General features: G+C 32.7%; 1 long non-coding RNA gene across 1 annotated transcript in view; it reads right to left on the minus strand.

Annotated features, from left to right (window-relative positions):
- Positions 1 to 13,452, minus strand: part of LOC128690922 (uncharacterized) — a 162,355-nt gene that overhangs the window by 145,984 nt on the left and 2,919 nt on the right. The window lies entirely within an intron of this gene.

Raw genomic sequence — 13,452 nt, forward strand, 5'->3', positions numbered from 1 at the left:
TTAAGAATGTGAGGAATATTAAGAATGTAAGGAATATTAAGAATGTGAGGAATATTAAGAATGTGAGGAATATTAAGAATGTGAGGAATATTAAGAATGTGAGAAATATTAAGAATGTGAGGAATATTAGGAATGTGAGGAATATTAAGAATGTGAGTAATATTAAGAATGTGAGGAATATTAAGAATGTGAGAAATATTAAGAATGTGAGGAATATTATGAATGTGAGAAATATTAAGAGTATGAGGAATATTAAGAATGTGAGGAATATTAAGAATGTGAGGAATATTAAGAATGTAAGGAATATTAAGAATGTGAGGAATATTAAGAATGTGAGGAATATTAAAAATGTGAGGAATATTAAGAATGTGAGGAATATTAAGAATGTTAGGAATATTAAGAATGTGAGGAATATTAAGAATGAGAGGAATATTAAGAATGTGAGGAATATTAAGAATGTGAGGAATATTAAGAATGTGAGGAATTTTAAGAATGTGAGGAATATTAAGAATGTGAGAAATATTAAGAATGTGAGGAATATTAAGAATGTAAGGAATATTAAGAATGTGAGGAATATTAAGAATGTGAGGAATATTAACAATGTTAGGAATATTAAGAATGTGAGGAATATTAAGAATGTGAGGAATATTAAGAATTTGAGGAATATTAAGAATGTGAGGAATATTAAGAATGTGAGGAATATTAAGAATGTGAGGAACATTAAGAATGTATGTGAGGAATATTAAGAATGTGAGGAATATTAAGAATGTGAGGAATATTAAGAATGTGAGGAATATTAAGAATGTGAGGAATATTAAGAATGTGAGGAATATTAAGAATGTGAGGAATATTAAGAATGTGAGGAATATTAAGAATGTGAGTGAGGAATATTAAGAATGTGAGGAATATTAAGAATGTGAATGTGAAATATTAAGAATGTGAGGAATATTAAGAATGTGAGGAATATTAAGAATGTGAGGAATATTAAGAATGTAAGGAATATTAATAATGTGAGGAATATTAAGAATGTGAGGAATATTAAGAATGTGAGAAATATTAAGAATGTGAGGAATATTAAGAATGTGAGGAATATTATTAATGTGAGGAATATTAAGAATGTGAGGAATATTAAGAATGTGAGGAATATTAAGAATGTAAGGAATATTAAGAATGTGAGGAATATTAAGAATGTGAGGAATATTAAGAATGTGAGGAATATTAAGAATGTGAGAAATATTAAGAATGTGAGGAATATTAGGAATGTGAGGAATATTAAGAATGTGAGTAATATTAAGAATGTGAGGAATATTAAGAATGTGAGAAATATTAAGAATGTGAGGAATATTATGAATGTGAGAAATATTAAGAGTATGAGGAATATTAAGAATGTGAGGAATATTAAGAATGTGAGGAATATTAAGAATGTAAGGAATATTAAGAATGTGAGGAATATTAAGAATGTGAGGAATATTAAAAATGTGAGGAATATTAAGAATGTGAGGAATATTAAGAATGTTAGGAATATTAAGAATGTGAGGAATATTAAGAATGTGAGGAATATTAAGAATGTGAGGAATATTAAGAATGTGAGGAATATTAAGAATGTGAGGAATTTTAAGAATGTGAGGAATATTAAGAATGTGAGAAATATTAAGAATGTGAGGAATATTAAGAATGTAAGGAATATTAAGAATGTGAGGAATATTAAGAATGTGAGGAATATTAACAATGTTAGGAATATTAAGAATGTGAGGAATATTAAGAATGTGAGGAATATTAAGAATTTGAGGAATATTAAGAATGTGAGGAATATTAAGAATGTGAGGAATATTAAGAATGTGAGGAACATTAAGAATGTGAGAAATATTAAGAATGTGAGGAATATTAAGAATGTGAGGAATATTAAGAACGTAAAGAATATTAAGAATGTTAGGAATATTAAGAATGTGAGGAATATTAAGAATGTGAGGAATATTAAAAATGTGAGGAATATTAAGAATGTGAGGAATATTAAGAATGTGAGGAATATTAAGAATGTGAGGAATATTAAGAATGTGAGTAATATTAAGAATGTGAGGAATATTAAGAATGTGAGGAATATTAAGAATGTGAGAAATATTAAGAATGTGAGGAATATTAAGAATGTGAGGAATATTAAGAATGTGAGAAATATTAAGAATGTGAGGAATATTAAGAATGTGAGAAATATTAAGAATGTGAGGAATATTAAGAATGTAAGGAATATTAAGAATGTGAGGAATATTAAGAATGTGAGGAATATTAAGAATGTAAGGAATATTAAGAATGTGAGGAATATTAAGAATGTGAGGAATATTAAGAATGTGAGGAATATTAAGAATGTAAGAAATATTAAGAATGTGTGGAATATTAAGAATGTAAGGAATATTAAGAATGTGAGGAATATTAAGAATGTGAGGAATATTAAGAATGTGAGAAATATTAAGAATGTGAGGAATATTAAGAATGTGAGAAATATTAAGAATATGAGGAATATTAAGAATGTGAGGAATATTAAGAATGTGAGGAATATTAAGAATGTAAGGAATATTAAGAATGTGAGGAATATTAAGAATGTGAGGAATATTAAAAATGTGAGGAATATTAAGAATGTGAGGAATATTAAGAATGTAAGGAATATTAAGAATGTGAGGAACATTAAGAATAGGAGGAATATTAAGAATGTGAGGAATATTAAGAATGTGAGGAATATTAAGAATGTGAGGAATATTAAGAATGTGAGGAATATTAAGAATGTGAGGAATATTAAGAATGTAAGGAATATTAAGACTGTGAGGAATATTAATAATGTGAGGAATATTAAGAATGTAAGGAATATTAAGAATGTGAGGAATATTAAGAATGTTAGGAATATTAAGAATGTGAGGAATATTAAGAATATGAGGAATATTAAGAATGTGAGGTATATTAAGAATGTAAGGAACATTAGGAATGTGAGGAATATTAAGAATGTTAGGAATATTAAGAATATGAGGAATATTAAGAATGTGAGGAATATTAAGAATGTGAGGAATATTAAGAATGTAAGGAATATTAAGAATGTGAGGAATATTAAGAATGTGAGGAATATTAAGAATGTTAGGAATATTAAGAATGTGAGGAATATTAAGAATGTGAGTAATATTAAGAATGTGAGGAATATTAAGAATGCGAGGAATATTAAGAATGTTAGGAATATTAAGAATGTAAGGAATATTAAGAATGTGAGGAATATTAAGAATGTGAGGAATATTAAGAATGTTAGGAATATTAAGAATGAATGGAATGTTAAGAATGTGAGGAACATTAAGAATGTGAGGAATATTAAGAATGTAAGGAATATTAAGAATGTGAGGAACATTAAGAATGTGAGGAATATTAAGAATGTGAGGAATATTAAGAATGTGAGGAATTTTAAGAATGTGAGGAATATTAAGAATGTGAGGAATATTAAGAATGTGAGGAATATTAAGAATGTGAGGAATATTAAGAATGTTAGGAATATTAAGAATGTAAGGAATATTAAGAATGTGAGGAACATTAAGAATGTGAGGAATATTAAGAATGTAAGGAATATTAGGAATGTGAATAACATTAAGAATGTGAGGAATATTAAGAATGTGAGGAATATTAAGAATGTGAGGAATATTAAGAATGTGAGGAATATTAAGAATGTGAGGAATATTAAGAATGTGAGGAATATTAAGAATGTGAGGAATATTAAGAATGTGAGGAATATTAAGAATGTGAGGAATATTAAGAATGTGAGGAATATTAAGAATGTGAGGAATATTAAGAATGTGAGGAATATTAAGAATGTGAGGAATATTAAGAATGTGAGGAATATTAAGAATGTGAGGAATATTAAGAATGTGAGGAATATTAAGAATGTGAGGAATATTAAGAATGTGAGGAATATTAAGAATGTGAGGAATATTAAGAATGTGAGGAATATTAAGAATGTGAGGAATATTAAGAATGTGAGGAATATTAAGATGTGAGGAATATTAAGAATGTGAGGAATATTAAGAATGTGAGGAATATTAAGAATGTGAGGAATATTAAGAATGTGAGGAATATTAAGAATGTGAGGAATATTAAGAATGTGAGGAATATTAAGAATGTGAGGAATATTAAGAATGTGAGGAATATTAAGAATGTAAGGAATATTAAGAATGTGAGGAATATTAAGAATGTGAGGAATATTAAGAATGTGAGGAATATTAAGAATGTAAGGAATATTAAGAATGTAAGGAATATTAAGAATGTGAGGAATATTAAGAATGTAAGGAATATTAAGAATGTAAGGAATATTAAGAATGTAAGGAATATTAAGAATGTAAGGAATATTAAGAATGTGAGGAATATTAAGAATGTAAGGAATATTAAGAATGTAAGGAATATTAAGAATGTAAGGAATATTAAGAATGTGAGGAATATTAAGAATGTAAGGAATATTAAGAATGTGAGGAATATTAAGAATATTAAGATTTAAAAATACTAGAAAATTAAAATATTGAAGAAATATTAGACAAGTTCTTCAAAATATTTTTTGTTATAACAGAAACTGTTAGAGAAAATAATTTATTATATTGTTAAAACAGTGTTCAAAATATTGTTCAAAATACATCATTAATAGTGTTCAAAATACATCATTAATAATGTTCAATATACATCATTAATAGTGTTCAAAACACATCATTAATAGTGTTCAAAATACATCATTAATAGTGTTCAAAATACATTATTAATAGTGTTCAAAATACATCATTAATAGTGTTCAAAATACATTATTAATAGTGTTCAAAATACATCATTAATAGTGTTCAAAATACATCATTAATAGTGTTCAAAATACATCATTAATAGTGTTCAAAATACATTATTAATAGTGTTCAAAATACATCATTAATAGTGTTCAAAATACATTATTAATAGTGTTCAAAATACATCATTAATAGTGTTCAATATATATCATTAATAGTGTTCAAAATACATTATTAATAGTGTTCAAAATACATCATTAATAGTGTTCAAAATACACCATTAATAGTGTTCAAAATACATTATTAATAGTGTTCAAAATACATCATTAATAGTGTTCAAAATACATCATTAATAGTGTTCAAAACATATTATTAATAGTGTTCAAAATACATCATTAACAGTGTTCAAAATACATCATTAATAGTGTTCAAAATACATTATTAACAGTGTTCAAAATACATCATTAATAGTGTTCAAAATACATTATTAACGGTGTTCAAAATACATCATTAATAGTGTTCAAAATACATCATTAATAGTGATCAAAATACATTATTAATGGTGTTCAAAATTCACCATTAATAGTGTTCAAAATACATTATTAATAGTGTTCAAAATACATCATTAATAGTGTTCAAAATACATCATTAATAGTGTTCAAAATACATTATTAATAGTGTTCAAAATACATCATTAATAGTGTTCAAAATACACCATTAATAGTGTTCAAAATACATTATTAACAGTGTTCAAAATACATCATTAATAGTGTTCAAAATACATTATTAATAGTGTTCAAAATACATCATTAATAGTGTTCAAAATACATTATTAATAGTGTTCAAAATACACCATTAATAGTGTTCAAAATACATTAATAATAGTGTTCAAAATACATCATTAATAGTGTTCAAAATACATTATTAATAGTGTTCAAAATACATTATTAATAGTGTTCAAAATACATCATTAATAGTGTTCAAAATACACCATTAATAGTGTTCAAAATACATTATTAATAGTGTTCAAAATACATCATTAATAGTGTTCAAAATACATTATTAATAGTGTTCAAAATACATCATTAACAGTGTTCAAAATACATCATTAATAGTGTTCAAAATACATCATTAATAGTGTTCAAAATACATTATTAATAGTGTTCAAAATACATCATTAACAGTGTTCAAAATACATCATTAATAGTGTTCAAAATACATCATTAATAGTGTTCAAAATACATCATTAATAGTGTTCAAAATACATTATTAATAGTGTTCAAAATACATTATTAATAGTGCTCAAAATACATCATTAATAGTGTTCAAAATACATTATTATTAGTGTTCAAAATACATTATTAATAGTGTTCAAAATACATCATTAATAGTGTTCAAAATACATCACTAATAGTGTTCAAAATACATCATTAATAGTGTTCAAAATACGTCATTAACAGTGTTCAAAACACATCATTAATAGTGTTCAAAATACGTCATTAACAGTGTTCAAAATACATCATTAATAGTGTTCGAAATACATCATTAGTAGTGTTCAAGATACATCATTAATAGTGTTCAAAATACATCATTAATAGTGTTCAAAATACGTCATTAATAGTGTTCAAAATATATCATTAATAGTGTTCAAGATACATCATTAATAGTGTTCGAAATACATCATTAATAAACCATACCATGTGTCGTTACTATATCGTGAGTACATCATTAATAGTGTACACAATACATCACTGGTGGAAGAGTGTTCAAATGCATCAGGGGTCAAAATACATACTAAACAGCGATTCCCAACTATTTCTGTACTGTGCACCTAGGATATATTTCTGTACTGTGCACCTAGGATATATTTCTGTACTGAGCACCTAGGATATATTTGATTAACGTTGCACAACTTATAATACTGTTGTCACAATTGAAGATGAATAGGTTAGATTTCTAATTTTTGAATCACAAACTGAATCACATACAATATTGCTGGTGAACAAAGTGGACTCAGAAAATAAGCTTTTAATTCAAAATATAAACTGAGCAATTAGGAAAGATTTTTTTTTTGTAAAATAAATGGAATTGTGTTGTTCAGTAGGACTCGTTGTCTCACCACCTGAAGTGCCATCCATCAGGCACCCCGGGTTGGGCACCCCTGGTGTAAACTGATAGTCTGGGGCTCAAAATACATTAAAAAACTAATAGACTGGGGCTCAATATACTTTACAAACTCATAGAATTTGGCAACAAAATCTGTTAGCCTCTGTTATACATATATTGTAGCCAAAAAAAATAAGCACTAACCGAGACCCGGTTATACACGAAGAGTTGAAGACTGGCTGGTGAGTATCTGTGTATTTGACCGAAGAAACCTACTGTGTAAGCTACACATTTCAATAATAAAGATACCCAACTGCTGTACATATGTCTTAGTCACCCCACACAGGACTACAGCCCTACCATGCTGACACAAACATTAGTAGTGTGAGAGGAGAGTGGCCTTGTATGGGACAGTAGACCTGTTGAGGCGATCCTCCATTCTTACATTCTCTGCTGGACGTAATTTGTACTATTCCTCTCCCAAACAGTGATATAAATGTCCGAGAGACAGACATAACCTGTTTGGTTGCAATTTAAAAAGTACCGTGAAAAGTTTGTCTTAGCTGTGCTACACAGACTTGCATTAGAAATTTGCTGGAAAGGAAATCTTGGATTCTGAAGTATAGTTGGTGTAGATGAGAGCAAATACGTTACAGGGAAAATTCTCTATGTACGTGAATGGTATATAATACTGACAAGATGAAAAACTAGACATATGTGCAGCATCTAGGTATCTTTATTTGTAGACGCTTCGCCATCCAGTGGCTTTATCAATTCAGTACAAGGATGTAATTTGAAGACTGTGGAATAATATACAAAAGATGAGGTAATCAGTCCCTCAGCAACTCCAAGACTGAGGGACTGATTACCTCACCTTTTGTATATAGTGTTACAGTCTTCACATTATGTCCTTGTACTGATAAAGCCACTGGATGGCGAAACGTCTACAAATAAAGATACCCAGATGTTACACATGTGCACAATTCTTCTTCAAATCTATCTATGTGAAAGATTTATTTACACAGAGTTGTTGAAGTCGACACATAAGATACAAGTACTAGAAATATACGTACATTCATGGGAGTACATGGGAGGGACGGACAGGAGACAGCTAGAAATTCGACAACGGAGGGAATCTGCTAAGAAAAATGTGTCTGTCTTGATTAAGACGGTCGTGTTTTATCCAGTAGGTGGCGAAAGTAATTTTCTCATATACAGTAGAAGAATGGTTATAACTATGACTATAGGTTTTAAAGGGGTGGACCGGTAAGCCAGCGGAAGGCCTCGGTCAGATGACCCAAAGCTCTAATGGCGGGTCATCATCTGACTAAGACCCGCGTCAGTCCCTCAGCCTGAAGGACTAACCACCTCAAATACTATTTCTCCAAGGTTGATGGACTAATTTCATCATTTCACTACTACACCTCCTACTTCTGTATTTGACCGAAGAAGCCTACTACGTAGGTGAAACGTTTCATCAATAAAGATACCCAACTGTTGCACATGTGTCTTAATCTTCAACTTGTCAGTATTGTATACCATGTTCAACATAACCCCGAACACTGACAAGACTATACATCGCTCCCGACGACAGCGTCCGCTACATACAAGCAACATAACAGAGGTTACTACACACGGTGACGAACAAGATAACAGTACATGAGCACTGTTATCCTGTTCGTGTATATATACATACTCATGTACTCTCTACTCAGGTAGATCTGTTTGAGACTGGATAAAGTCCACTGTGTGGGCGAAACGTTGTCAATAAAGGGTCATATTATACTACATTTGTGTAAATTTTTCCATCGTTTCGGTATTTTATACCATTTATCACCATCCAAGAACATAAGAAAGAAATAGCACTGCAGCAGACCTACTGGCTCATGCTAGAAAGGTCCAAGTCACACCTTCTCAAGAAGGAAGGAACACTGCAGCGGGCCTACTGGTCCAAGCAGAAGAATACAGAATTTACACACAATTTGTCGCCCTTGAGAGAGGTGCGAGTAATTGAAAATAAATAAAAGAATATGTTAGGTAAAAGGACACAAGTGCAACGTTTCGCTCACCAGGAGCTTTGTCAAGCATTTTTCTAACATACTGTCGGTAATTCTACCAACAATATTACAAAAAGAAAAGATACGATAGTAGTATGCTGGAGTCAACAGAACTGCTCAAAACATCACAAATATCAAGTACAGGATCATAAAATTTCAGTCCATCAACCTTGGAGAAAAAGCATTTGAGGTGGTCAGTCCCTCATCCTGGAGAAGAGCTCAACTTCATGGTCTGGAACAATAGAAGCTGAAGTGTGAGAACCGAGTCTTAAATACTGCCGAAGGTGAAGATCTCGAAGACGCTGCTGGTGAGGGGATTCACTTGTAGACATGCGAGGAATCCCTTCCCCTGCAACACTGAGACCTTCCACGTCACCTTTGACAGTATTCAAGATTCGATTCTCATGCTTCAACTTCTGTTGTTCCAGACCATGAAGTTGAACTCTTCTTCAGGCTGAAGGACTGACCACCTCAAATACTTTTTCTCCAAGGCTGATGGACTGATTACATCATCTTCATATCATTACTACTGCTGCCTCTGTATTTGACTGAAGAAGCCTACTGTGTAGGCGAAACGTTTGATCAATAAAGATACCCAACTGCTGTACAAGTATCTTAATCTTCAAGAAGAAGTTTATACACATATAACGACAATCACACGAGGTGTGAATCCATAACTACCAGGAATCAGTGTTCAGTAATCCACTCAACATTGTCAGAGCAGGAAGTCAAATAGTTATTCCATACACAAATAACCAGCACAAAATAGAATCAAATTTAGGACGACGTTCCGGTCTTAGGTTTTCTTCACCCGTGTGCAGATTATTGGTGCATTCTTCCAGTCACGGTATTATGACTATTTTATTCAGTTATTCCTAATCTCAGCCCAGCCTAGGATGGTAGATGATGGTTTAACGGGACAAGCAGAGGAATATAAACTAGAATATCGTCTTGGGATGCGCTTTATCAAGTACACAGAGAACTCAAGGAAGCGCCACCTTATTATCTTGTAAAGCAAACGAGGACCTGAGGTCAAGCTCGAGAGAAAGGTCAAAGGTGAGATAATGACTCACGAAATCGTAATAATACGATTGCAAGCAATCCTGGAGTTTTATGACTCACTCGCCATAGGTTCAAACCCCCTCCCGTTCCATGGTTTGTGAGATAAATGGGAAGGTTCAGAGCTGACATAAGAGGAGAGGTCAGGGAGGCGGGGAAGCCAGGGAGAGGCAATCACTTTAATGTAGATAAATGGCCCAGAGAACCGTCAAGTTAATAAATTAGACACATGTGCAACACTTGGGTATCTTTATTGATGAAACGTTTCGCCAATACAGTAGCTTCTTCAAATGCAAAGGCAGCAGCAGTAATGAAATAAAGACGATGTAATCCAGTCCATTAACCTTGAAGGATAAAGTATTTGAGGTGGTCAGTCCCTCAGCCTGGAAAAGAGTTCAGTTTCATGGAGCTAAACTATTTCATTACTGATGCTCGTTTTGTATTTAACGTAAGAAACGTTTCCTCAATAAAGATACCTAAGTACTGCACATGTGTCTAATTTATCAATCTTTTTCATATACAAATTATGGGTGATATGAGAGATGGGTCCAGCCAGCAAGCACACTACGTTGTTCTACTCAGTGATCTATGGCTGAATGATGGACGCCTCCAGAATCCTGTTCTGTTATCATCCTGATATAAATGTAGCGTGATTCACCAGTTCATGACACGGGTATGTATCCTGCGATGGCAGGTGCTGCAACTATCCATCCTGCATGCATGTTTGTGTTCTTGATGAAGGGGTCACGCCCTGTTGCACCAATGTAAAATTTACTGCAGCCTCTGCACGGAATGTTGTTCACCACCTCTGTAGTAGAACGCAGCGGTAAAGTCACCAGTCCTCGAAGACAAAAATCACTGCTGCTGGGTCTACAGCATTCACTGCTAGGATGCAGCGAATCTTAGATTGTTGGTTGGAGTGTGTCGTAGCTGACAAATAGTTAAAATTACATTTAACAAAAATGAGGCCTTTTTCTAATAGGAAATTCCACTTACATATGCTTAATAAAGGCTCTTCAAGGTGAAAGATCATATTAATAAAGACCTCAGTTTGCTATAAATGTTTTTTTAACGAATTTTCACGTTGGTAAATCATGACATGACCTTGGAACTCGTATTTAAGATCACAGATGAAAGTGTAGGATACATGACGCTAACAAGACGCGCATCGCCCACCTCAGGATGTACTCCCATGTTATGAACTGCAAAGCAATGCAACAACTGTTTCAGGAGGACAACAGAATCAGAGGCAGGATCCTGGAGGCTGCAACAACTCACCCTTACTGAGACAATGGAATGTATGTACACACTGGCTGGATCCATCACTCACATGATCCATAATTTTTATATATTAACAATGTTACGCATCTCTAGTCCCTCTCACCTTGCCTGCCTCAATTCCCCCATCTCTCCGCTTACCTCACCTGGACCAATGCAATCACAAATAAGCACATATTTACACAAACACACACTTGAAAAATTACAAAAGACAGATAAAAAGGGAAAAGCAATACAGACTAGATAATGTTAATACGACAGAGGAGGAAGTAATGGAACACCTAAATAAAGTTAAATACAGCAGAACTGAAGCGATGTAACCAGAAAAAATATCACCTTCAGCAGAGGAACTGTGCGACCCTATAGTGAGGATATACAATAAATTAAATGTAGGAGTGGGGCTGTAGCGGAGGTGTTGTGTGGGTGATGAGTTGTGGTGGGGGATTGTGATGGTAATGGGGTTATGGTGACTACTGTGCTGGTAATGGGGTTGGGGTTGTCCTGATAACGGGGTTGTGGTGGGGGTTGTGTAGCAACATAGGGGCGCCAGCACCACTTGTGTTGAAAGTAACCTTGGAAGCTGAGGTTCTATGACAAACAATGTGAGGAGAAGAGAGGGGGAAGAGAAGGAGCCAAGGATGGGATGTCAAAGGGAATACAGAATAAGGGAAAGAGTGAGTGAGAATGAGTAAAAGAGAATGGGTGAGGCAGTACGTGGGTGAGGGAGTGAGTGAAAATCAGAGTGAATTAGAGTGAATATGTAATATATAGCAACGTAAATGTGTTTAAGCTGTGGCCTCGGATACATTGAGCGAAGCACAGGGGAATATAGTATGATCTCCCCCCCCCTCTCTCTCTCTCTCTTTTCTATGCTCCTTACAAGCTTTACTTTTAACAGGCAGCTCAGCTTTAGGACTGTGTAGTCTAATGCACCCAGCGGCCTTCTGCAGTTCATTTCTCCTAAGTCAGAGTCGTTTATGATGAAAGTTACGTAAAGTCTTGCTGGTACGTCTGCTTCTTTGTTTTAATCTTTGTGTTCAAGTTATCACACGAAGATGAAAACTTTCAATGACACACATGTATGACATCGATGATGGAGTGAGCGGGACCACCGAATAAGATACACACAGACACGTGCACACACACAGACACGTGCACACACACACACTCACACACACACACACACACACACACACACATATATATATATATATATATATATATATATATATATATATATATATATATATATATATATATATATATATATTTATATATATATATACACTAACAGCTACTGATCTACCTCGGTTCATTCATACTCTGTAAACTGTTATCCTACCTCAGTACACTTACAGACTAACAGATGTTATATGTCAGGTAATTTCTAATCCCAGACATATAAAATATATACTACTACCCCTAGAATGGGGGACGGATATATATATATATATATATATATATATATATATATATATATATATATATATCTATGTGTGGGGTTGAGGTTTGGGGTGCCCGGTGTAAATGATAATGGGAGCCCTTTGATTGAACTTTGTATAGAAAGGGGTTTAGTTATAGGTAATACATATTTTAAGAAAAAGAGGATAAATAAGTATACACGATATGATGTAGGGCGAAATGACAGTAGTTTGTTGGATTATGTATTGGTAGATAAAAGACTGTTGAGTAGACTTCAGGATGTACATGTTTATAGAGGGGCCACAGATATATCAGATCACTTTCTAGTTGTAGCTATACTGAGAGTAAAAGGTAGATGGGATACAAGGAGAATAGAAGCATCAGGGAAGAGAGAGGTGAAGGTTTATAAACTAAAAGAGGAGGCAGTTAGGGTAAGATATAAACAGCTATTGGAGGATAGATGGGCTAATGAGAGCATAGGCAATGGGGTCGAAGAGGTATGGGGTAGGTTTAAAAATGTAGTGTTAGAGTGTTCAGCAGAAGTTTGTGGTTACAGGAAAGTGGGTGCAGGAGGGAAGAGGAGCGATTGGTGGAATGATGATGTAAAGAGAGTAGTAAGGGAGAAAAAGTTAGCATATGAGAAGTTTTTACAAAGTAGAAGTGATGCAAGGAGGGAAGAGTATATGGAGAAAAAGAGAGAAGTTAAGAGAGTGGTGAAGCAATGTAAAAAGAGAGCAAATGAGAGA

Source organism: Cherax quadricarinatus, chromosome 24 (assembly GCF_038502225.1).
Source record: "Cherax quadricarinatus isolate ZL_2023a chromosome 24, ASM3850222v1, whole genome shotgun sequence".
Taxonomy (NCBI): domain Eukaryota; kingdom Metazoa; phylum Arthropoda; class Malacostraca; order Decapoda; family Parastacidae; genus Cherax; species Cherax quadricarinatus.